The sequence below is a fragment of the Podarcis muralis genome, chromosome 8, assembly GCF_964188315.1.
Source record: "Podarcis muralis chromosome 8, rPodMur119.hap1.1, whole genome shotgun sequence".
Taxonomy (NCBI): domain Eukaryota; kingdom Metazoa; phylum Chordata; class Lepidosauria; order Squamata; family Lacertidae; genus Podarcis; species Podarcis muralis.
In genome coordinates this window covers 10219438-10242882 of record NC_135662.1, presented here as the reverse complement: position 1 = coordinate 10242882, position 23445 = coordinate 10219438, and the positions used below count along the sequence as shown (strand labels likewise).

Below are 23445 nucleotides of genomic sequence, written 5' to 3'. Positions count from 1 at the left end.
GGAATTGGCTTGGTCCCAGCTACCTTATAACCTCGGCAGGCGATGGGACTTGTCTCTGGGGTTTTGACAGTGGTTGATGGTCACAACTGCTAGCCCGCCAATGCAACCTGATCTTAATACTACACACTCCCCCCCCCCACCTGCAGCCAAGATGGTGCAGCTGAGTTGTGTAACAATTGCTATGTCGTGAAGCCAGAGGAGGGGAAAGGCACAGCCTCCACTCTGATCTCTGGGGGCTGGCACAGCACTGCCAACCCAAACAAGACCCAGAGCAGACTGAAGATTTATCGCTAGCCCACCATCCTGCATCACAAAGTGGCAGAACCAAACACGTCGAGGAGACCCACAAGCAGAAGGGCACAGAAGGCAACAGCTCTCTCCTAGTTCTAATCTCCATCACCTGGTATCCTAAGGTACACTGCCCCTCTCATTTAGAATGATAGAATCCTAGAGCTGGAAAGGACCCCATGGGTCACCCAGTCCAGGCATGTCCAGCAGGTAGATCGCGGGGTGTTCCTGGTAGATCCTGGTGTTGAGATTTCCATTCCACCTTAAGGAGCAGACGTGTGGAACTGTTAAGTGTCACATGTCTGTTTACATTCCAGCAGAGTTTCCTGGGAACTTCCGTTGTGTATAGCTTTTGCTTTTCCTGTTCTCTCTGAGAAGATGAGAGAGGTGACATGTTTCTTTGTCCTGATTTATGATTAATAAATCTGTAGTTGTAGTATGCTCCCACAAGCCTCACGCCTATTCTGTGTGCGCAGTTCGCTCTGCTGATAGTGTGCCCTGGCTCTGAAGCCCGGGTCGCTGATTTACGTCGGAGCAGAGGGCGATGGTCTTTGCAGCAGAACGGCTGGAAGGGAACGGCCCAGCTGGGGCTTGCCAGCTGGCCTCCCGGCCCTCTGCGTGTCAACAGCTGGTTGATCTCTGGCCCTTCAGTAATCTCCTTACAAAAAAGCACAAAAAACAACTTTGGCTTCCTAAAAAAAAACTCCACAACTTCGGGTAGATCACTGCCAGTCTTTTTATGACAACGGGTAGATCACTGCCAGTTTTTTTATACTGTGAGTAGATTGCAGTCTATTGGGAGTTGGACGTCCCTGATCTAGTCCAACCCCCTGCGATGCAAGAATGTGCAAGGTAAAAAAGGTAAAGGTGAAGTCCAGTCAAAGGTGACTATGGGCCTGCGGTGCTCATCTCGCTTTCAGGCTGAGGGAGCTGGCGTTTGTCCACAGACAGCTTTCTGGGTCATGTGGCCAACAGGACTAAACCACTTCAGGCACAATGGGACACCGTGATGGAAAGCAGAGTGCACAGAAAGGCCATTTACCTTTCCACCGCAGTGGTAACCTATTTATCTACTTGCACTGGCGTGCTTTCGAATTGCTAGGTTGGCAGGAGCTGGGACAGAGCAACGGGAGCTCACCCCGTCGCAGGGATTTGAACCGCCAACCTTCTGATCGGCAAGCCCAAGAGGCTCAGTGGTTTAGACCACAGCACCACCCGCAGGAATACGCACCCATACTGGGATCAAACCTGTGAAGCTTGGCCTTATCAGCACCATGCTCTAACCAACTGGCCTAACCAGCAAGGCAGAACACAGACATTCCACTTGGTGTCATGACTCACAATGTGTTCTCTATTTATTATATCGCTATTCATTTGGAAAAAGAGAGTGGTTCACAACATAAAGCTGTACCATAAAAAGCCATATAAAAAGTTTAAATAGCCCTGTTTTTAATTTTTTGACAATGCCGTCTAACCTGGTTATCACCTCTGGCTGCCCATCCTGTGGCAATGGGTTGAATCCAAAGCAAATTCTGCTTAGAGTAGACCCATTGAAACTAATGGACATGACTGAGTGCTGTAAGAACATAAGGTGAGCCTGATGGATGAGGTTAATGGCCCATCAAGTCCAGCAGGACATGAATTTGTAAAGTGTGGCGTAATGGCTTGGAGTGTTGGACTAAGACCAGGGAGAGCAGAGTTCGAATCCCTCTCAACTCAGCCATGAAGCTCTCTGGGTGACCTTGAGCCAGTCACCATCTCTTAGCCTAACCTACCTCACAGGGTTGTTGTGAGGATGACATGGGGAGAATGCCATGTACACTACCTTGAGATCCTTAGAAGATAAAGCAACTGTGATAAAGAAATAAATAAGGCAGAGGGCCTTCTTGGTAGTGGCACTCTCCTTGTGGAACACCCTCCCAATAGAGGCCAAGTAGATAAATAGCTACACGCTTTTAGAAGACATCTGCTGGCAGCCCTGTACAGGGAAGTTTTTCTATTGGTTTATGTTTTATTGTGTTTTTAATATTTTTGGGGGAGCTGCTCAGGGTGGCTGAGGCAACCCAGTCAGATGGGTGGGGTACCAATATAATAAAACAATAATGATAATAAAGATGGTGGCCATCATTAATTAGATACAACCCAACAAGCCTCACACAGCAGTGACATACAAAGAACTGGAGTTCAAGGAAACAGAAATTCATGTGTTCAGGGTAAAACACCCCTATAGGAAATGTATACTTTCCCCATCAGATATACACCATCTTCATTGTATTTTCAGCAGCTACTGAAGACATTACTCTTTAAAGAAGCCTTCTTAAGTGGGGATTTGTGTATCAGTCAGTATCCGTATTGGAGATTCTATCTATCTATCTATCTATCTATCTATCTATCTATCTATCTATCTATCTATCTACACATATATATATACACACATATGCACACATACACAAACAAACATATATACATATACCGGTAAATACATATACAGTGGTACCTCGCTAGACGAATGCCTTGCAAGACAAAAAACTCGCTAGACGAAAGGGTTTTTTGTTTTTTGAGCTGCTTCGCAAGACGATTTTCCCTATGGGCTTGCTTCGCAAGACGGAAACGTCTTGCAAGTTTGTTTCCTTTTTCTTAACACCGTTAATACAGTTGTGACTTGACTTCGAGGTTTTTAAAGACTTTGGTATTTTTGAAGCTTTTCCAAAACTTTCCCGACACCGTGCTTCGCAAGACGAAAAAAATCGCAAGGCGACAAAACTCGCGGAACGAATTAATTTTGTCTTGCGAGACACCACTGTACATATATATACATACTGCATACATACATATACAGTGGTACTTCTGGTTGCGAATGGGATCCGTTCCGGAGGCCCGTTCGCGACCTGAACAGAACGCAACCTGCATCTGCGCACACGCGGGTCGCGATTCGCCGCCTCTGCGCATGACGTCATTTTGCACATCTGCGCATGCGGCAAAACCCGGAAGTAACCTGTTCCGTTACTTCCGGGTCGCTGCGGGACGCAACCTAAAACGCGCAACATAACATGAAGCAAACATAACATGAGGTATAACTGTGTGTGTGTGTGTGTGTGTATACACACACACACACACACAGTGGTACCTCGCAAGACGAATGCCTCGCAAGACAAAAAAAACCCGCAAGACGAAAGGGTTTTTTGTTTTTTGAGCTGCTTCGCAAGACGATTTTCCCTATGGGCTTGCTTCGCAAGACGGAAACGTCTTGCAAGTTTGTTTCCTTTTTCTTAACACCGTTAATACAGTTGCGACTTGACTTCGAGGAGCAACTCATAGCACGCGGTGTGGTAGCCTTTTTTGAGGTTTTTGAAGACTTTGGTGATTTTTGAAGCTTTTCCGAAACTTTCCCGACACCGTGCTTCGCAAGACGAAAAAAATCGCAAGACAAAACCCGCGGAACGAATTAATTTCGTCTTGCGAGGCACCACTGTATATATATATGCGCAATTGCTTTAGGGAATAATAGAGTGGCTCTGACCTGCTGCTCCATCTCCAGTTCCTAATCAGAGAGAAACACACCCACCCACCCACACATACACACACACATCCCATCTGACTTGCTCTTTTGATCCCATCTCTTTTGGTCCTGCTTAAAATCATTCCCCTTCACAACCCCTCTGGGGGATTTAAAAAGCAGCAGCAGCAGCAATTTCTTCCAAAGACGTTAACATGGCATTCTCAGATGTCTCCCATGCATAAGCCGCTTCCCTTCCCTCCTTTATTTACTGCTGGAAGGCTCTTATGTTTTGAGCCTCGGCAGCCAGAGGAACAGAATCCCCAGCATGTGCGGTTGGTGGGATGTTTGTCTGGCAACGGGGGGGAAGGCTGCCGAGTTGCCCTTTTGCCAAGTCTCTTGTGTCTCCTTTGGCACCGTCGCCAGGCATGGCATGAAAGCAGGCAGGGGAGACCTGCTAAAAAGCAAGCACGGTGGCGAGATCTGAATAGACAATTGTCCAGGCACTCGATGAACAAGATGGTTGCCAAAATAGGAGAGGGGCCAGCTCGGATCAGGTTCTGTATGCATTATTTCGCTCTTCTGGCACACAGGTCAATGGGAACCTATATAATTTCATTGCCCTTATTTTTAAGCGCTCAGTGAGCTCCAGAGTCATTACGGCAGCTATCTTCACAATGGGTTGCATGCAACTAAATTACCGCACAGACATAATGACTTCTGCCGGGTGCAAGGGATACACATAGAATCATATAGTTGGAATAGACCACAAGGGCCATCGAGTCCAACCCCCTGCCAAGCAGGAAACACCATCAGAGCACTCCTGACATATGGTTGTCAAGCCTCTGCTTAAAGACCTCCAAAGAAGGAGACTCCACCACACTCCTTGACAGCAAATTCCACTGTCAAACAGCTCTTACTGTCAGGAAGTTCTTCCTAATGTTTAGGTGGAATCTTCTTTCTTGTAGTTTGGATCCATTGCTCCGTGTCCGCTTCTCTGGAGCAGCAGAAAACAACCTTTCTCCCTCCTCTATATGACATCCTTTTATATATTTGAACATGGCTATCATATCACCCCTTAACCTCCTCTTCTCCAGGCTAAACATGCCCAGCTCCCTTAGCCGTTCCTCATAAGGCATCGTTTCCAGGCCTTTGACCATTTTGGTTGCCCTCCTCTGGACACGTTCCAGTTTGTCAGTGTCCTTCTTGAAGTGTGGTGCCCAGAACTGGACACAGTACTCCAGGTGAGGTCTGACCAGAGCAGAATACAGTGGCACTATTACTTCCCTTGATCTAGATGCTATACTCCTATTGATGCAGCCCAGAATTGCATTGGCTTTTTTAGGATCTTTGGCTTCCTTCTGCGCCTGGGCGGATCCCCTGACCCTCTGGAGAGGATTTTTAGGCGGTGGCAGGGAAAGGAGGAGGAAGAGGAAGGTCCATTGTGTTTGTGGAAAGATTTCATTGAATACAACCCAACGTTCTTGTGAGAAAGGCCAGCATCACCAACTCGATTTGCACGCCACTTTTCCAAATTATGCTGACAGGGGATCACAAGAACAGCAAACAAATAATCAGCGTAGATACACAATGGAAACGACAACATTTGCCTACAACTATCACTACACAATACAGAATTTGCAAGCCAATGAAATATTGCAAGCAAAATATCCCTAACTGTGATGAAAGGAATGCCATAGGGTAGCTCATTGGTGAAGCATCTGTGTTGAATGCCGAAAGTCCCTGTTTCAATCCCCGACATCCTTCTGAAGCCCAGCAGAGCTTCTGCCAGTCAGTGTAGACAACACTGAGTGAGATGAACCAAAGGTAGAAAACAGCTTCATGTGTCCCAATCATGCACCCACACAAATCCACCCTAACTTGCAAAGGTATCAGCGGCGGGAGATACATACAGATAGGAAGATGCAACCGTTTGATCCAAACAATTCAGTCCAAAGTCTATCAGAGCAACAGCATTACAGTAAGGCAGCGGAAAGAGCTGGAGGCTTATTGATCTCAATCAGCCTAAGAGCAGCAGAAAACATGCTCACATTTTCAATCCGTAGAGCCACTCACGAAGCCTGCCGACACTCACAGACAATGGCTAAGCAGGCTGTCTTTCGGGTGGACAAGCTTGCCTCTTTGCTCCCACCTCGGGGATCCTCTAGCAGAAACTCCTCTTTCTCTAAAGTTTTCCCGAAAACAAGATCCCAACACACACATGCATGCACACACACTAAGCTGAGTGACACAGGAGCAGCTTTTGTAGACAGAGCAAGTCAGGGCCCCGCCTCCCAGGCCAGGTGGAAATGAGCTACGCAGAAGCAAGGGCCACGTCTTACAGGGCTCCTGTTACAGAGACAATGGTTTGCCTGTACAGTGGTACCTCGGGTTAAGGACTTAATTCGTTCCGGAGGTCCGTTCTTAACCTGAAACTGTTCTTAACCTGAAGCACCACTTTAGCTAATGGGGCCTCCCGCTGCCGCTGCGTGATTTCTGTTCTCATCCTGAAGCAAAGTTCTTAACCCAAGGTACTATTTCTGGGTTAGCAGAGTCTGCAACCTGAAGCATCTGTAACCCGAGGTACAACTGTAATTCTCCACACACCCCACTATAGGATTGATAGGGGCCTCAGGTGTTGGCAATCAGTGTTAGAAACTCAGATATATAACCTAGGTGCCAAATGGCTCCTTAAACCAGGTTTACAGTTGCCAAAACAGAATGCCTGGTTGCCATTTTTTGAAAGTCGTATTTTTCAGCATGACTTTGGGGGTACCTAAAATTCATTCTGATTGTGCTGATAAAATGTAACGAGTAAGAATTCTACAGGATGTGTTGCTAGTGTGTGAACACAGTCCAGATCCAAGGATCTCCAGGCATGCACCTCCAGGTGACAGAGACATCAGGTGCTATCCTGGCTCCCAGGAATCTTCACTTATTCACCTGGCAAAATGCACCTGGCAGATTTCGAACGCCAGTGGGGATGTAGATCTGGAAAAGGCACTTTGTATGGGTGCTTCTCCAGCAGCAGTCTGGAAGCACCCAAAATAGATCCAGAAATTGCCCATCCGAGATAGGCTTCAGCTGTTTGGAGCATCGTGCTTATGCCAGCTAGAAGAGCAGAACGTGTCCATGCAATGCTTTAGCACACATTCAGTGTGCAACTTAAGTCGCAGAAATAGCTTACTGATAGCAGGCGCCCCCGAAACAGAAACCGACACCGGCCTTAGCAATATTATTGGGCAGCAATTGGATATTGTTAGCAAGTGTTACTGGGCAGGATGCTGGTGGCGCTGTGGGTTAAACCACAGAGCCTAGGACTTGCCGATCAGAAGGTCGGTGGTTTGAATCCCCGCGACGGGGTGAGCTCCCGTTGCTCGGTCCCTGCTCCTGCCAACCTAGCAGTTCGAAAGCACCTCAAAGTGCAAGTAGATAAATAGGTAGTGTTCCAGCGGGAAGGTAAATGGCGTTTCCGTCCGCTGCTCTAGTTCGCCAGAAGCGGCTTAGTCATGCTGGCCACATGACCTGGAAGCTGTACGCTGGCTCCCTCGGCCAGTAAAGCGAGATAAGTGCCACAACCCCAGAGTCGGCCACGACTGGACCTAATGGTCAGGGGTCCCTTTACCTTTACCTTACTGGGCAGCAACTGGAGATCCCTCTTTTCTCCTGCTGCAAATGTCAATTGGTCCTTAACAAACAAACAAACAAACAAACTCCTCTCTTTCTCTCTCTTCTTTCTCTCTCTCCAGTTTTTTAACAGCACTTGAATTGGCTTTGTGCTGTTGGGGAAATCACTGCAAAAACAAACAAACAAACAAACAAACCATCTCTCCGTCGCCTTTAAAGAGAATCAGTAATTGGCATTACGATGGAAGGTCCCCGGCATTAATTATAAATAAATCTTAGATTGGCTATAATAATAGTCTGGATTTACAGCCCCATCTTGTACGCCGATGCTTAAACCAGAGAGGTTGTCAACTTGATGCATGTCAGAGGCCCAGAAAGTGTGGGTACTGCAGTTTGTGGTTTATGGCCTATTAAAATGAATGTGTAAGTAGCAATAAAGCAAACAATTACTTAGCAGAAAAACAAACTCTCCAGCCTTTATAAACTGATGACACTGGGCTGTGTTTTTAGTTGCATACGACTGAGCCACCTGCTTTGGTTTAAGCGGAAGCACCCGTGTTTTCTCAGGCAGTGTTTTCCAAGGCTCTTTGCCAGGTTGACTTGTCAGCTCTAGAAATTGAAAATACATGGATCTGAGCAGGGCCTGGGGAGCGGAGGAAAGAAGAGGTTTGGTGATGGAGTCAGAAAGCTTTTGGTGGAACCAGAAACGGAAGAAAAATCTATCCATCTACTGTTCGTTTTAAAGCACAGTTTGTGTATGAGGTTTTTTTTTTTTTTTTATTATTATTATTATTATTATTATTATTATTATTATTATTATTATTATTATTAATGTTTATTCTTTAAATTTCCCCTAACTGGCAGCTTCTTCCTCTCCATCTCTTTTCTGACATTGTAATATCACGAAGTTTAGCTGGCAATATATTACAATGTTGGAAAGCAGATATTGGCAATCCCTAGTTGTTTTACTGAATTATACATATTGTAAATTGTATTAAGGCTTTCCCCCCTGTAGTATATAACAACATACAAGTCGAATAAATCACATCAGGTAGGGTCAGGCTCAAGTCTGGAGTCAGCTTACTTTGCAATCCAGGGTAGAGAGTATTGGAACTCAGCTACATTAGTGAAAAAGCAGCAATCTGAATGCGCTATAAACATGCAACAGTAGATGGCGAAAGAGAGCAGGAAATTTAAAAACACTGTTTTCCATAGATATTTTTTTTATTTTGTTATAACCATCTAATTTCTGACTAATTAATAAGCGGATTTTTTCCTGTGTCTAGATCTACCCTTGGTATCTGCTCTGTTCGCTGAGACACATCACTGCAATATACAAGCTCTTCCTCCACACACACATTTATCATAATTATTAGCATTTTGCCAGGATTACACAAGCAAGGCATGTGTTAAGTGGCCAGTAATGTAAGGGTACTTCTTCACTGCTTAAACATTGCTTGGTTCAGATCTTGGAACGGGAGCCCAATTAAAGGCTGAGTCAACATTCTTAAAAGCTGGAAGCAAGTGTTTGATAATGCCAATCAAGGGAAATGTGAGTTTCAAATGCTTCTCGACTCTCTCCCTCACTCAATTTCATCTTCACATCAAAATGGCAGCTGTGGCGAAACACAAGTCCGGGAAATTCTGCTGGTTCTTATCTCTGAGTGGAGTTTGAAAAACATGGGATGACCTCATATCCCCTTTCCTGACTCTTTCAACCACCCAGAAAGGGAAAAATTCCAAAATACGTTAACCTGTCTAAATTGTTATCGTAAGAGCATAAGAAAAGTCGTGCTAAATCAGGACAAAGACCCATCTAGACCAGCGTCCTGTTCTCAAAGTGGAGGTGGAATACAGCCATTGTGGCTAGCAGCCACTGACAGCGCTCTCCTCCATGACTTTGTCTAATCCTCTTTTAAAGCCACCCAAATCGATAGCCATCATTATCACTTTAGATTTCCCCCAGAAAAGGAGATGTGACAGCTGGGCTTTTATCCCACCATATTCCCCACTCAATCAATCAATCAATCAATCAATCAATGAAATGTCTGAATGCCACAGAGTCTGTAATTGATTCCATTTCCAAGGAGGAAGAAAAATGTAATTTCTTCCACTTTGCCTAGAAAAGCAAGCAAACAAATGGGAGACTGCACTTCTGTTGATGCAGCCTAGAATAGCATTAGCTTTTTGTTGCTGCAGCACCACACTGTTGGCTCACGTTAAGCTTGTGTTCCACTATGACCCCTAGATCCTTTGCACATGATGGGAGTTGTGGTCCAATAACAGGACTGGCAGGCATCCTAAAAGAAGCAGTGGGGTCATTGTCATCTCACCCACTGGGCGCTCCTGTCCCATATCCAACCCTCACCTCCAAGTGCTACACATAACATCTGCAAAGCATCTAGCCATAGCAGTCAACTTTCAGATTTGAAAATAAGGGATCAGCAGCCTCACCTGTCCTGGGGACAGTCTACAGGATATCTAACAATCCGGGATAGCAGCGGGAAACGGCACTGGAATAAGGGAATTTCCCGCAAAAAAAGGGAAGGTTGACAGCTATGCATCTAGCGGGGAGAAGGCCCATTGGCCAAGAACCACATGACCAGATTGCCTTGTGGGCTCTTGCGGCATGATTTGGACTTGCGTTTATTGGGTTTAATTTGTGCAGCACCAACATACTCTTCATACGTCTTATACAAATGTGAAGCAGGTCTTGCAGCCCCAAAGTCTCCTGAGGCTCAGACCTGAGACAAAACTTTTGTGTCACCTAAGACACAGTGGTCTTTTAATTTCTGATGGCTTATTTACACATGCTGAGGGTAAGGAAGGAATAAAGTGCATGAATAAACACACGCCATGCTTTATCACTTTCAATGGCAGAACATCTGCCATGATAGATGGATAGTGTGCAAAGCAAAGAGTTGCATATTGCTAATATCTTTATTTAAAAACAAATAAAATGTCATTGGTTTTTAAACAAACACAAATACAATAACCTTTAAACACTAATCCAGCAGTACATCTAATGGCGCTTGTTTATCCACTGTCTCTAGACAGAGGCTTACACATTCAACATTCAAACATATTACTTAACATAACCTCTCAATTGAGAATATTGAGCGGTTGGTTTAAGAAGGTTTTGATTTTGGCCATTAGCATAGTTAAAGAAAGGAGTCCATGTTTCTTGGAAGGTGTCTCTATTTGTTATGTCTTTAATTGCCCTCTTGTGCCTGGTGAGATGCCTGGATATTGCTGTGTCCCATATATTATTTCCCCATATATTCAGGGGTATTTCAGTCTCGGTCTTCCATTATTGAGCTATGGCTAATTGTGATGTGGTAGGAAGCCCTACTAGTTTGCTGGGGTGCAGGGTTGAGCCTAAGTCCATGTCCGAAGATAGCAGGGCTAAGGCAGGATTTGGAGAAAGGGGGAGAATTGCAGGTATAATGGAGAATGCTCTACTCCAAAAGCTTTTAAGGCAAGAGCATTCCCACCAAACATGAATGAACCAAGCTTTCCCCTGCCATTCCAACATAAAGGGGAAAGGGAGGGATTAATTTTTGCTGGCCTGGCTGGCATCCAGTGCCATCGGAGGACGGCCTTGATCGAAGGCCTCCTGTAAGTGAGCAGAGATAGTTTTGAGTGGGGTCCAGATACCCTCCCATCTGTGATCTTCAACTGGGAGGCTTAAATCTGATTCTGGTACAATTTGAAGGCCTCTAGCACACACACACACACACACACACACTCCAGCTTCACGATCTAATAGATTCCTGTATATTAGAGAAGCAGCACCCTTCAGGTCATATGCTGACCTGCTGCATAAGCGTTCAAACAAGGTAGGTGTGAGTAGGCCATCTCCCGCAAAAGAAAGAACCTGAGCTACCTGAAACCAGGTAGTATGAATGCCTTCTAATGTACCTTGCAGTTCCTCTTTGGATGCTAAGATCTTGTTAGTGAGGTTCAGCATGTTTAAGGTCAGGGAATGTCGGCCAAAACTGGTGTTTCATTTTTACCCATAGTGACAAGGATCCACTTTAAAGGAAGGAAGTGAAGGGGTGAACCAGGGTAGTGAACACCAACCATTCAGAATTAAAACTGGCTAATATATGAATCAGAAGGGATGCGGGTGGCGCTGTGGGTTAAACCACAGAGCCTAGGACTTGGTGATCAGAAGGTTGGCGGTTCGGATCCCCACGACGGGGTGAGCTCCCGTTGCTCGGTCCCTGCTCCTGCCAACCTAGCAGTTCGAAAGCACGTCAAAGTGCAAGTAGATAAATAGGTACCACTCTGGCGGGAAGGTAAACGGCGTTTCCGTGCGCTGCTCTGGTTCGCCAGAAGCGGCTTAGTCATGTTGGCGACATGACCCGGAAGCTGTACGCCAGCTCCCTCGGCCAATAAAGTGAGATGAGCGCCGCAACCCCAGAGTCGGCCACGACTGGACCTAATGGTCAGGGGTCCCTTCACCTTTACCTAATATATCAACCATCATCAGTGAATGCATAGCTTTTTACTTATTTCTCACGGTGGCCCTCGCCAAGTCCACCATAAATGCAGGGGGAAATATGTTAAGGCAGTATGAGAAAAGCAAGTTAAAGATTGGTTTGAAAACAATGCAAAATTAATACCGAAAACAAACATGTTTTCATCCAGCTGGAAAAAGCATGTCAAAATGAAAAGGTATTTGTTTCCGGAAAGTGCAGAGTGCCTGACACATCTCAACACAGAACAAGGGCAGTCCTGCTCCCAGTTACTGTGGAGCATGTGCCTGATGTCTTAGCATCTTGTTGGTCACACTAGAGCAGGGGTCAGCAACCCGCGGCTCCGGAGCCGCATGTGGCTCTTTTACACCTTTGCCGCGGCTCCGGGGTGGATACTAGCGAGGGGAAGAGGTGCATTGTGCGCCCCGACACTCCCCACTGTGGCAGGCGCTGTACTGGCTGTGACGTTGCCCGACGCCACCTTCCCGCCCGCTGTCAGATCGGAGGGTAGCGGCATGCATGCTTTAAATGTTGCAATGGTTTTGCGGCTCCCAGGTTTTTTTTCTTTGGAAACGGGTCCAAGTGGCTCTTTTTGTCTTAAAGGTTGCAGACCCCTGCACTAGAGCGTGATGGAATGTTGCAATCAGAGAGATCTTTCCTATGGTCCATTGCAGATGTTGGATGGCCATCTGTTACGGATACTTTAGTTGAGGTGTCTGCATTGCAGGGGGCTGGAATAGATGACCCTTGGAGTTCCCTTCCAACTCTACAATTCTTTATCATTTTCCTTGCTCAGCAGTTTCTGCCTCTTCATGCACCATCCCTGAGGGATGTAGGCTCTGCCAGAGTCGCTTAAAAATGACAACACCCGGCCTCATTCATTACAAAAAGCTGGGTTTCGCTTAAAAAAAAAAACAACAGGCAGGAAAATTCTGCCCTCGCTTAAGAGATGCACAGTGAAATAGATTTTAATCAATTCGGCGCTACCTCAACCTTGACAAGATGATCCATCACCTCGGCTCGGAGTGAGAGTGTGTGGAAAGAATAAGCCCAGCAGAAGATTAGAGAACAATTAATCATCAAAAATTAATCAGGGTATTAATTAAGCACTGTATCCTATTTAAGTACAGGCCGGTATGAGGTTTCCAGTCCCAACTGCCGATGACATCAAAACAGCAAGCGAAAGCATAATGAAAAAAAAAAAAGGGGAAGGGAACAGTAAGGACAGGAACCAAGTGGGACACACCAAAAGGAGAGAGCGCAACTCAGTTTGCACAACTGGCAGAATCAGGCATTAAGCAAAGGCATTCGCTTACAAAAGACATGGTCACTTAGGTGGGCTTTAAACGGGGTTTATATAAATTCAAGGAGAGTAAGCTTAAGACATCACATGAACCTTGTGTTGCATTAGGTTCATGTTGCGTCTTTTCGGCCTGCGAACGCGGCAAACCCGGAATTGTATACTTCCAGGTTCAGAAGCGTTCTGTGCACTTCACACATGTGCAGAAGCGCTCTATCGCGCTCTGCGCAGAAGCGCCGCTCTAGCTGCGGATTTTTCGGGGTGCCGTTTGCACCCCGGAACAGATCGTGCCTGCAACAAGAGGTACCATTGTATATCACCAGCTAAATGTCATGATATATCACAATGTCTGAAATAGCAGTGGAGCTACATAGAGGCACTGTTTTCCCCACATTGTGATTGTTGCATAGCGTGAGCTCATGCACACACAATGACTCGAGATATATCGCCAGGTCAAAAATTATGAAACCAGTATCACGATATGGACTTCCAACTCCCTGCATGCGGATAATTAGTGCATTAGCAGAAAGGCTATGCTGAGATTTTCTTCCCAGCTTTGCTAGTGATATTTTTGTTTACTTTAATCTGATCAAGTATGTGCACGTTTTATTTATTTTTTAGTTTCATTTTTAAGTTTACAGGGTGATTTAGGATATAAAAACACATAACATAGTAGCAAGCAAAAACAATACCCAATGTGGGCAGTGGTGAAAATTTTGTTTCATTTTTTCTGGCTTCTGTTAAGTAGGGATAGGATGTTCTGCGGGCAGAGTATTTCTTTTCAGGTGCTCAGTAGAATATATAATGTATTGCTGTTATCCATCTCCAGCCTTCTGGATGGTGCAAACTAAGAATGTAAGCTGAGGTCTGTCTGATTTTGCCATTTATTTTGCGTTTTCGTTTTTGCGACTTTTATCTTTGTTTTTGTGACTGCGTGGAACTCAGTTCGGCTACTAATTGATTGCCTGTGGGACTGCAGTACATTGTTTATTGCTTTCATTTAGACTCGTTAGATAGCAAAATTCACGTTATGATTGCTGTTTTAGGGGTTGTTTTTAAAAGTCTGGAACGGATTAATCCATTTTGCATTACTTTCTATGGGAAAGCACGCCTTGGCTTTGGAACGCCTTGGTTTTGGAACGGGCTTCCGGAATGGATTAAGTTTGAGAAGCAAGGTACCACTGTACTTCCTTTCTATGGTGGTGCTGAGGGGTTGCCCACAGCCTTTAACTGGCGTCCAGCATGCCAAATGGGACAGGGAGAGAAGGCCGCTGGTGCGCCGGATCCAACTCTTGCAGAGCCTCCAACTGGGCCTTGTCCAGACACCATTTTGTCACCCCCGGTTCTCCTGAGCTACGGTGCAGCCAAAGTGATTTGGGTTGTCGTTGTTGGAAATTACCTTGTAAATTACCACAGATCTAAAAGGGAGGTACAGTGGTACCTCGGGTTACATACACTTCAGGTTACATACGCTTCAGGTTACAGACTCCGCTAACCCAGAAATAGTGCTTCAGGTTAAGAACTTTGCTTCAGGATGAGAACAGAAATTGTGTTCCAGCAGCGCGGCGGCAGCAGGAGGCCCCATTAGCTAAAGTGGTGCTTCAGGTTAAGAACAGACTCCGGAACGAATTAAGTACTTAACCCGAGGTACCACTGCACCTCTTTACAAAGGGCCTTGCCCAGGGTGGATTTGATTTAAATCAAATTGATTTAAATCACTAATCAGTAAGACTTGATTTAAATCACTAGTCAGTAAGACATGATTTAAATCATTTTTTACAGAAAGACTCATTCTTGCTGGTATAATCTTAATATTTACAACCAAATGAAGGTTTCGTTTTCGGAATAATAAATTTGCAGAGCAGTTTTTACCATTTTATCAAAAATTACTGATTTGGTTATTCTATTAGAAATACGTAGACAGATAATTACGAAATTATTGTGAAGTTCGGTAAGTTAACTGTTTACATATGGACAACTTTTCCGCTGTACTTGATTGGAAGGAAATAAATAATCACTTCCTTAATAACAATTAAAACAATTTATTTACCGTATTTTCCAGTGTATAAGACGAGCTTTTTTGACCCAAAAATGAGGTTCAAAATTTAGGGTCGTCTTATACACAGGTAGTGCTTAGGGGGGAGGGGCGAATTTTTTTTGGCGTGAGCCTGAGATTGTAAGTGGTGATTGGTCGCTTGATCATTTTTGGGGGGGGGGGGTGCCGAAAATTGCTCACCCGCCGGAACGCAGCACGCAACCGCTCGCGTCGCAACTGCCGATCGCCGCCATTAGCCCTCCCGATTCCGCTGCGGCGGCCAATAGACAGCTGCCCTTGTCGCCAATCACGTTCCCGCTTGCCGCGACAAGGGTAGCCATTGGCTGCAGCAGCAGAATCGGGAGGGCTAATGGCGGCGATTGACAGTTGCGATGCAAGCGGTTGCGTGCTGCGTTCCGGCGGGTGAGCGATTTTCGACATCCCCCCCCCCAAAGCTCAACCCCCCCCCCTTTTCTAAATTTTGAGACCCCCCCAAAATAGGGGTCGTCTTATACATGAGGGCGTCCTATAGACGGAAAAGTACGGTAACTGAAACAAAAAGATTACAGCGTATGTAGCCATGTTTGTTGTGGTTAAACAGGTTTTTTGGTTGTTGTTAGTGTGTGTTTTTTAAAAAAAACCTGAGTTTTAGCACACGTGAAAAACTTAAATCCTTATTTCCTGATAAATAGCCTTTGGACTATAATGTAACTTAAATAGGAAACGAGCTTTAGAAAGATTTTTCCTCTAAAAGCATTTTATTTTAAAAATCCGATTTAAATTTTAAAAAATCCGATTTAAGTAAAAGAAAACCCCGATTTTATGTATATGTTGTTAATACTGTATTTTATGCTGCTTTTATAATTGTTTTAAAGTGTTTTAAATTTGTTGCTAGCTGCCCTGAGCACAATTTTTGAACCAGGAAGGGCGGGGTATAAATAAAAATATATTATTATTATTATTATTATTATTATTATTATTATTATTATTGGTTTTTATCCACCCTGGCCCTGCCTCAGGCCACTGGAATGCCTTTTAGCAACAAAGTATCTGTTTCTTTGCTTGGCCTCAGACATTAGGCCTCCCGCCTACCGTTTCCCCATTCCCGTTTTTTTTAAAAAATGTTGTTCTGAGAGGAGCCACGAAGGGCTAGTTTTCGCCATGAGCTCAGGAAGTCGCTCTTCCCCAAGCCTGCCTACCTCATGGCGCCTCATGGCTGAAACCAGGATGAAGGAAGAAGCTTCGCCGTATGAGTCGCTCTTCTCTCGGGCGGCCATTTTCTTGCCGCATCAGACCATCGATCCATTCAGCTCAGTGCGGCCTACACTTTCCAAATTGTTTCAAAAAGTGGGACACAAAAGTGGTTGCGGGGGGGGGGGGCAAAGTTGTTTTTTATTATTATTATTTTTATTATTATTTTTGCAACATCACACAAGAAGAACGACATTGCTGACATGGATTGCCATACATCCAGATTTCCCCGGACATTTTTTGCGATTTCCACTCCGACACAGTATTCCAGCTATGTCCGTATGACAAAGCTAACACTGATCGGCTGCAGCTATTCAGGGTTTCAGGCAGGAAGCAATCCTAGCCGTACTGGGGAAATCCCAGGGAATGAATCCATGTGTGTACAATGCAGATGCACTACTGCGGAGAATGGAGGGATGCTCAGCAGAATCGCTCTCATACCACTTTCCTGGTTCAAAGGCAACACGACAGCCTTGCGGTGTTGCCCGCAGGCGTTCCTCTCAGATAGCTGCCACCACTTTGTCTGTCTCAAGAGACAACGGAGTGCGCCTGCAGGGGTGAAGTCAAACCAATGGAGAATCACAGCGCCTGCTGTGGCTGCAGAGTCATAAAGGAGGAAGAGGAAAAAAGATTTGTCCATCATAATGCCGTAAGCCAAAAATGGCTTATCTCCTGAATTTATGCCAATAAAACTCAGAAGTCTGAGGAGTTAGGAGTCCATTGCTGTTTCTTGCAAAGCAATAGGTTACAGCACTGCTCCTTTGGGGCCAGACACCTCTCACCTTTCTACCTGTTTTGACATTTTAAAGCCAGCAGGATGTTAATTGTGCGAGAGACACAAATGTAGATTAAAAATAAATAAATCACAAGCATAGAGAACACAGAGCACCGGCGGAGCCAAATTCATCCCCTTGATTACGGTCCCAGAGAAAATCACCTTCCTGCAGCTGAGATTTGAATCGAGAAAGGAGCCTCCAGGGGCACAACCCACCCCTGCAATCCCACTGCTGCTATTGTACATTCTTAAAAATGCACCACGTATTCATTGTGTCGCATCTAATTCTTAAGGATGTGGCCCAGAATTCATAGAATCATAGAATCATAGAGTTGGAATAGACCACAAGGGCCATCGAGTCCAACCCCCTGCCAAGCAGGAAACACCATCAGAGCACTCCTGACATATGGTTGTCAAGCCTCTGCTTAAAGACCTCCAAAGAAGGAGACTCCACCACACAACTGCAGCTTAGAACTGCCACCCACCACAAACACAGAGACACACAATATGGGAAGGGCTGTAGTGCGGCGGCGCATGCCCCGCATGCGGAGCTCGGCTCTGGGTTCAATCCTCAGCATCTCTAGGTAGGGTTGAGAAAGACCCTGCAGAGCTGCTGAGCGTAATACTGAGTTGGTGTGCTGGTGGCCTGACTCAGTAGAAAACAGCTTTCTACGTTGCCTAATTGAAAAGGAGGAGGCTCTGCAGCTTTGTAAGCCTGCCTAGAAGACATCAATATCTAGTTATGACTTTTTCAGGAACAGCTGAATTAGGAAGAGTGTTTGTGTGTGTGTCCAGTGAAATGAATCCCTTACGAACAGCAGAAACAAACATTTTCATTTGGATCCTATGAAACAAGAATGCCCTCTATGTTTTTCGTGGCGCCCAGCCACCTCCATCAAAAAGGAAGGCTCTATCGTCAGCATACAGTTTTCACTGTTCACATCTCTCTCCCTTGCGCCCCCCCCCCCAAACTCCCCACAAATGAATATATGCAGGCATTATGTAAGTGCCATTCAGATTTTGGTCCAGACAAACCTAGCACATCATACAACATCAGAAGGCTTGTTAGCTCCATTTGGGGCCAAGCAGAGGATTTAAACTGTCCGTCCCTCTCAGGGCATTCTCCTTTGTAATGTATCTCCCTTGAGCAGTAAAATATCCAAACGAAACTTGGTCTGTGTACACGGGATGCGATTCAAAGGCTGTCTCACTAAGCAAAACCATGAACACTTGAGCATGAAGGCTTCTCAAGAGATCATGGCTGTTTCCATCTTCCTGGTCGTTCCCCTCAATTGAGCTATGCCACGGTTTAACTTAGCAAAATCAGGCTTGCAGTTTAGCTTTTTTCCAGCTTAACCCAAAGCCGAAACCAAGGTTTTTCTTATGGCAGGGATGGGAGAACTTATTGGCTGGGGTGGGTGGGGGGAGCCAGATCTTTTATCTCCCCCCTCTATTGGCAAACTGGCATTTAGGCCAAGTCTGTGCAAGTTGACCCTCCATTTCCCTGAATTCCTTGAGGGAAGCCAGGACTGTTTCTGATGATATGATACTGTTAAATGCATAGTGCAAACGGGGCCTCGGTTTCAATAAGTCCTAGAAAAGAGCAATGCACCCTGGAATGGAGTGATTTTGCATTAATTTCACAGCGAAGCTTGGTTTGCGAAAGCCACCCACTCTACTGAGCCTCATGTTCCAGGCAGCCAGTTACCGTGAAGTAAGCCCCACTCAAATTTTGCTGTTGTCACAACTGGTATAAAGTGTGTTTTCTTTCCCCCCCCCCCCCCTTGGCAGCCCATGCCATTTGCTTTTATCTCATCTCCTTCAGAGACTCGGTTCCCAGCCTTGGCAATTTCACTAAATGTTGTGTGGTTTGTTGGAAAATCCACAAAGTGCATTTCACAGGAAACTAACAGTACTCGACTAGAGCAAAATGCAGATGGAGGGAATCCACCATATCCTAAAAAGCCTCTCAATAAGCCTATGCATGGAGGCAAGGCCTAGAACTGAGTTATCAAGGGTGCAATTTAAGGGTGTCTCCAAGCAGATGCTCTTTAGGCAGTAAGCCATCCAAGCACCCTATTTTATTTCACCTTGGGAAAGCAGGGGGCAGGGGGTCAAAGATGCCAGGCTTTCTTCGTGACGGTTGCACCGAAGTGGTGCTGACAGAAACGGAGACACATTTCCTTTACAGAGCCTGAGATGTTTATATTGCGGAAGGCATTGCATTAAGTGGCCTTTTTATTCCCAGCCACGCAAAATGAGCAAACGCAGCACTTCCGAGCTTATCTTTTGGCACCGCTTCAGAGCACGAGGAGACAACCTGAGCACCCGGCCAGCTTCTGCAGGGATGTTTGCCTTTGAGGTTTGAAACGCGGAGCCAAGGCCAATATTAGGATAGCATCTAGCGCACAGTGTGAACCCTAGCGCATGATGTGGACAGTTTCCCGGAATCCCTCGCGAAACAGAAGAGTTTCCACAAACAGATGTGGGGGGAAGTTAGGCACAAATCTGGAAATTTGAAAACTACCTTCGCTGATACGCTTTATAAACCACCACACCTGAGAGCATTAGGCTAACTTGTGGGGGGGGGGGGTTCAACGTCTTATTCTCACTTCTAGTTTCTGCTACCTCAGGCAGATGCCCCATACTTCCTAATGGTAGGCTGGGTCTAATAAGGTCAGCCTGGGTTAAATAAATAAGAGCACCCAAGCGGCCTAATTTGAGAAGCAGGTGCAGTTTTTAAACAGAAATAACACTGTCTTTGCCTTTGGTATCTGAGATAGATGGGGAGGTATCAAATCCACTCGTTTTTGTTAGGGGGTGGATTTGCATTTGGCAACCTGACTTTCCTCTCGCTCCTCCCCCCATGCCCTCCCCTAAATCTGGTTTGGGTTAGTGGGAACCATGGGACATATTTAGGGGGTGCACAGGAATCTATATTATATCTAAGTTACACAATGCCACTAGTTTCTGCTGGAACGTTATTATATTTTGAAGGTTTCGTAAAGAATAGTATGGAATCTTCTCAGCTGCTAAATTTTGATTGCTACATAGTTAGAAGGACAGTAAAACACCAATACTGAAAATGTGTTGCTTAAAATCTGGAACACTGTAGAAATGGCAAAGGTTACAGGGCACATTCAGTCACTTTACGAAGAATAAATATGGATTAGACATTAACAGCTATCTTCCTTTCCAGCTAACATAAAATGCCATTTATGAGTGAATTATTATTGCAGTCAATGACTGTATTTATGTTCCTCTATCCTACACTTTATTATACTTTATCATTTTAGTGTTCTGTAGAAAGTGCTACTCTTTGGTACTTTAAATACATGCTAATCTAGAAATAAATCAGAATAAAGATATACTCATATGGAATGATGTCGGGTAATTTATAGGTGTGGCCATTTTTTTGGAAAATTGAGTGGAAGTGATTGTGTAATTAGAATCAGTCCCTTTTAGTATATGTCATATGATGGAGATAGCCAAGGTGGTTCTCTCCAGATGTTGTAGGAGTACCGCTACCACCAATCCCAGCCTGCATGGCCAATGGTCAGGGATAATGGGAATTAAATTCCAACATCTGAAAGGCACTTCGTTGGCTATTGCTGATGGATTAGATGAATGACTGACATTCTTGATTATGGATATAGTTTGAAATATATGTACACATTCACACACACACACACACACAACCAGCCGAATGTATTTGGCTCAGAAAATTCCATTGGCAGCCTTGGCAGAGAATAATGAAGTTGTTAAGGAACTTGCACCTGTCTTGCAGAATAAACCTCAATGGCCATATCGACAACTGGACGTCATCCAGAGCAAATGGTTTTACCTCATGGCCCCAGGATTTTAGCTCCTGTTCATAAATTGAATCATCTAGCCAAGTGGTTGAAATTTTAATTTCTCTTCCTTTTTTAAAAAGGCAAGGAAAGGAAAGGAGAGGAGCAGGAATCTGTCATCAAGCCAGCTAGCCTTGTTCAAATGCAGAATGATTTTCCCGAAATAAACTTTCTAATGAGTGACATGACAAAAAGTCACTTGGGATGATTCCAATGCATCTTGTAACAGAAATGAAGAAGGACTAAGCTGTGTCAGCCTGGTTAAGACCCAAGTTTGGGAAACCCTGGTAGAGACAACACTAAGCCAAGGTGACCAATAGCCTGATTATGTATAATGCAGTTTCCTGTGTTCCTTTCTCTCTCTGCAAGGGAACTGAAACCCAGGAAGAACTGAAGTGCTTTCCCACTTTGGTAGGAGCATCTACCAATATGCCCTCACTCCCGACTGGGCTATTTTCCTTCCGTTCATTACAGATCCCTTCAATACGCTCCCCTCATTATGGAGTCTAAATCATTTATCAGTCTACAGCATTAAGAGCAGCCAGGGTATATCTGCTCACTGAAAATTGCTATCGTTCATCACAAGACTGTCCTATTTCAGTGACTCTCGGGGACATGTAAAGGACCCCTGGAAGGTTAAGTCCAGTCAAAGGCGACTATGGGGTGCGGTGCTCATCTCGCTTCAGGCCAAGGGAACCAGCGTTTGTCTGCAGACAGTTTTCCACGTCATGTGGCCAGCATGACTAAACAGCTTCTGGCGCAACGGAACATCGTAACAGAAGCCAGAGTGCACGGAAATGCCATTTACCTTCCTGCCACAGTGGTACCTATTTATCTACTTGCACTGGCATGCTTTTGAACTGCTAGGTTGGCAGGAGCTGGGACAGAGCAACGGGAGCTCAGCCCGTCGCAGGGATTTGAGCTGCCAACCTCCTGATCGGCAAGCCTGAGAGGCTCAGTGGTTTAGACCACAGCGCCACCCGCGTCCCTCTCGGGGACATACTTGGATGATGTGCAGCCCCAGTTGATTTCAAAGTGATGCAGACCGCGTAGGATCTTCCATTCATGTCAGGACGGACAAGCCGCCTACCCTTCCTTTCCCAGGAAGTATTTTTTAAAAAGATAATGAAGAGTGCTAGAGCAGAGAGCAGCGGCTTAAATAGGCTTGGCTTGGCTAAGTGCATGACAGCTGCTTCCATGTCCAGGAGTAGAAAATGCCCCAAGGAAGATAACCGACAATTTCCCGCCCCCTCAAGTCAAAGTCCTGGGATGTTCAGTGCTCAAAACACACATTGCCTCCGAGAGCCTATGTTCCAGCAACACACACTTAACCTGCAAGGCAAGGCTGCAATTTGGCAACTCAAACCCACTCTTACTGTGCTCCAAAATCCTTTTTGCAAATCTTGACTCTTCCTGGAACAAGCAGCAATTCTCTTTATTACATTTTGTTGCCGTCTTTTGTTTGCCTTTGCTGCACAAAGAGGAAGAAAGGCCTGGCACTTGGGGATATATATATTCAGAATACCAAGCACAGTGTGTGCAGATTTTCCCATGCTCAGTCTGCCCAATGGGAATAGTGATAATATAACGCACAGGGCGGTTGCAAGAGGCTGTGCCAGTTTCAGCTGCTTGGATTTCTTTTTCCATTCTCTGACTTGCTCTGCACTGTAAAATGTTTTGATTCCTCGCTAAAGCCTTTAAAACCGATTAGATTCATTTGAGATCGGTTTTATTTATTTATTTTTTAATCATTTCAACTTTGTGTTATGAATGGAAGAAGAGTCTGCTGGATCAGGCCAAGAATTTGTCCCGTCCTCTTTTAAAGCCATCCAAATGGTGGCTCCACCTCACGGCAGGGGACCCGCTGTGGCAAGGTACCCTGCGTATTCTTATTGGGTGACACAGTCCAGCCCCGTAAGACAGCATAAGCTCTTGGTCAAGTGGGTGGTGCTGCGGTCTAAACCACTGAGCCTCTTCGGCTTGCCGATTGGGAGGTCGGCAGTTCGAATCCCCACTATGAGATGAGCTCCCATTGCTCTGTCCCAGCTCCTGCTAACCTAGCAGTTCAAAAACACACCAGTGCAAGTAGATCAATAGGTACCACTGTGGTGGGAAGGTAAATGGCCTTTCCGTGCGCTCTGGTTTCCGTCACTGTGTTCCGTTGCACCAGAAGCGGCTTAGTCCTGCTGGCCACATGACCCAGAAAGCTGTCTGTGGACAAACGCCGGCTCCCTTGGCCTGAAAGCGAGATGAGCGCCACAACCCCATAGACGCCTTTGACTGGACTTAACCATCCAGGGGTCCTTTACCTTACCTTGGTCAAGTCCTAACCATGACAAAG

At 45.4% G+C, this 23445-nt stretch overlaps 1 protein-coding gene across 3 annotated transcripts in view; it reads right to left on the bottom strand.

Annotated features, from left to right (window-relative positions):
- ST3GAL1 (ST3 beta-galactoside alpha-2,3-sialyltransferase 1) overlaps nucleotides 1-23445 on the bottom strand; it is a 115580-nt gene that overhangs the window by 43940 nt on the left and 48195 nt on the right. The gene's annotated exons all lie outside the window — the stretch shown is intronic.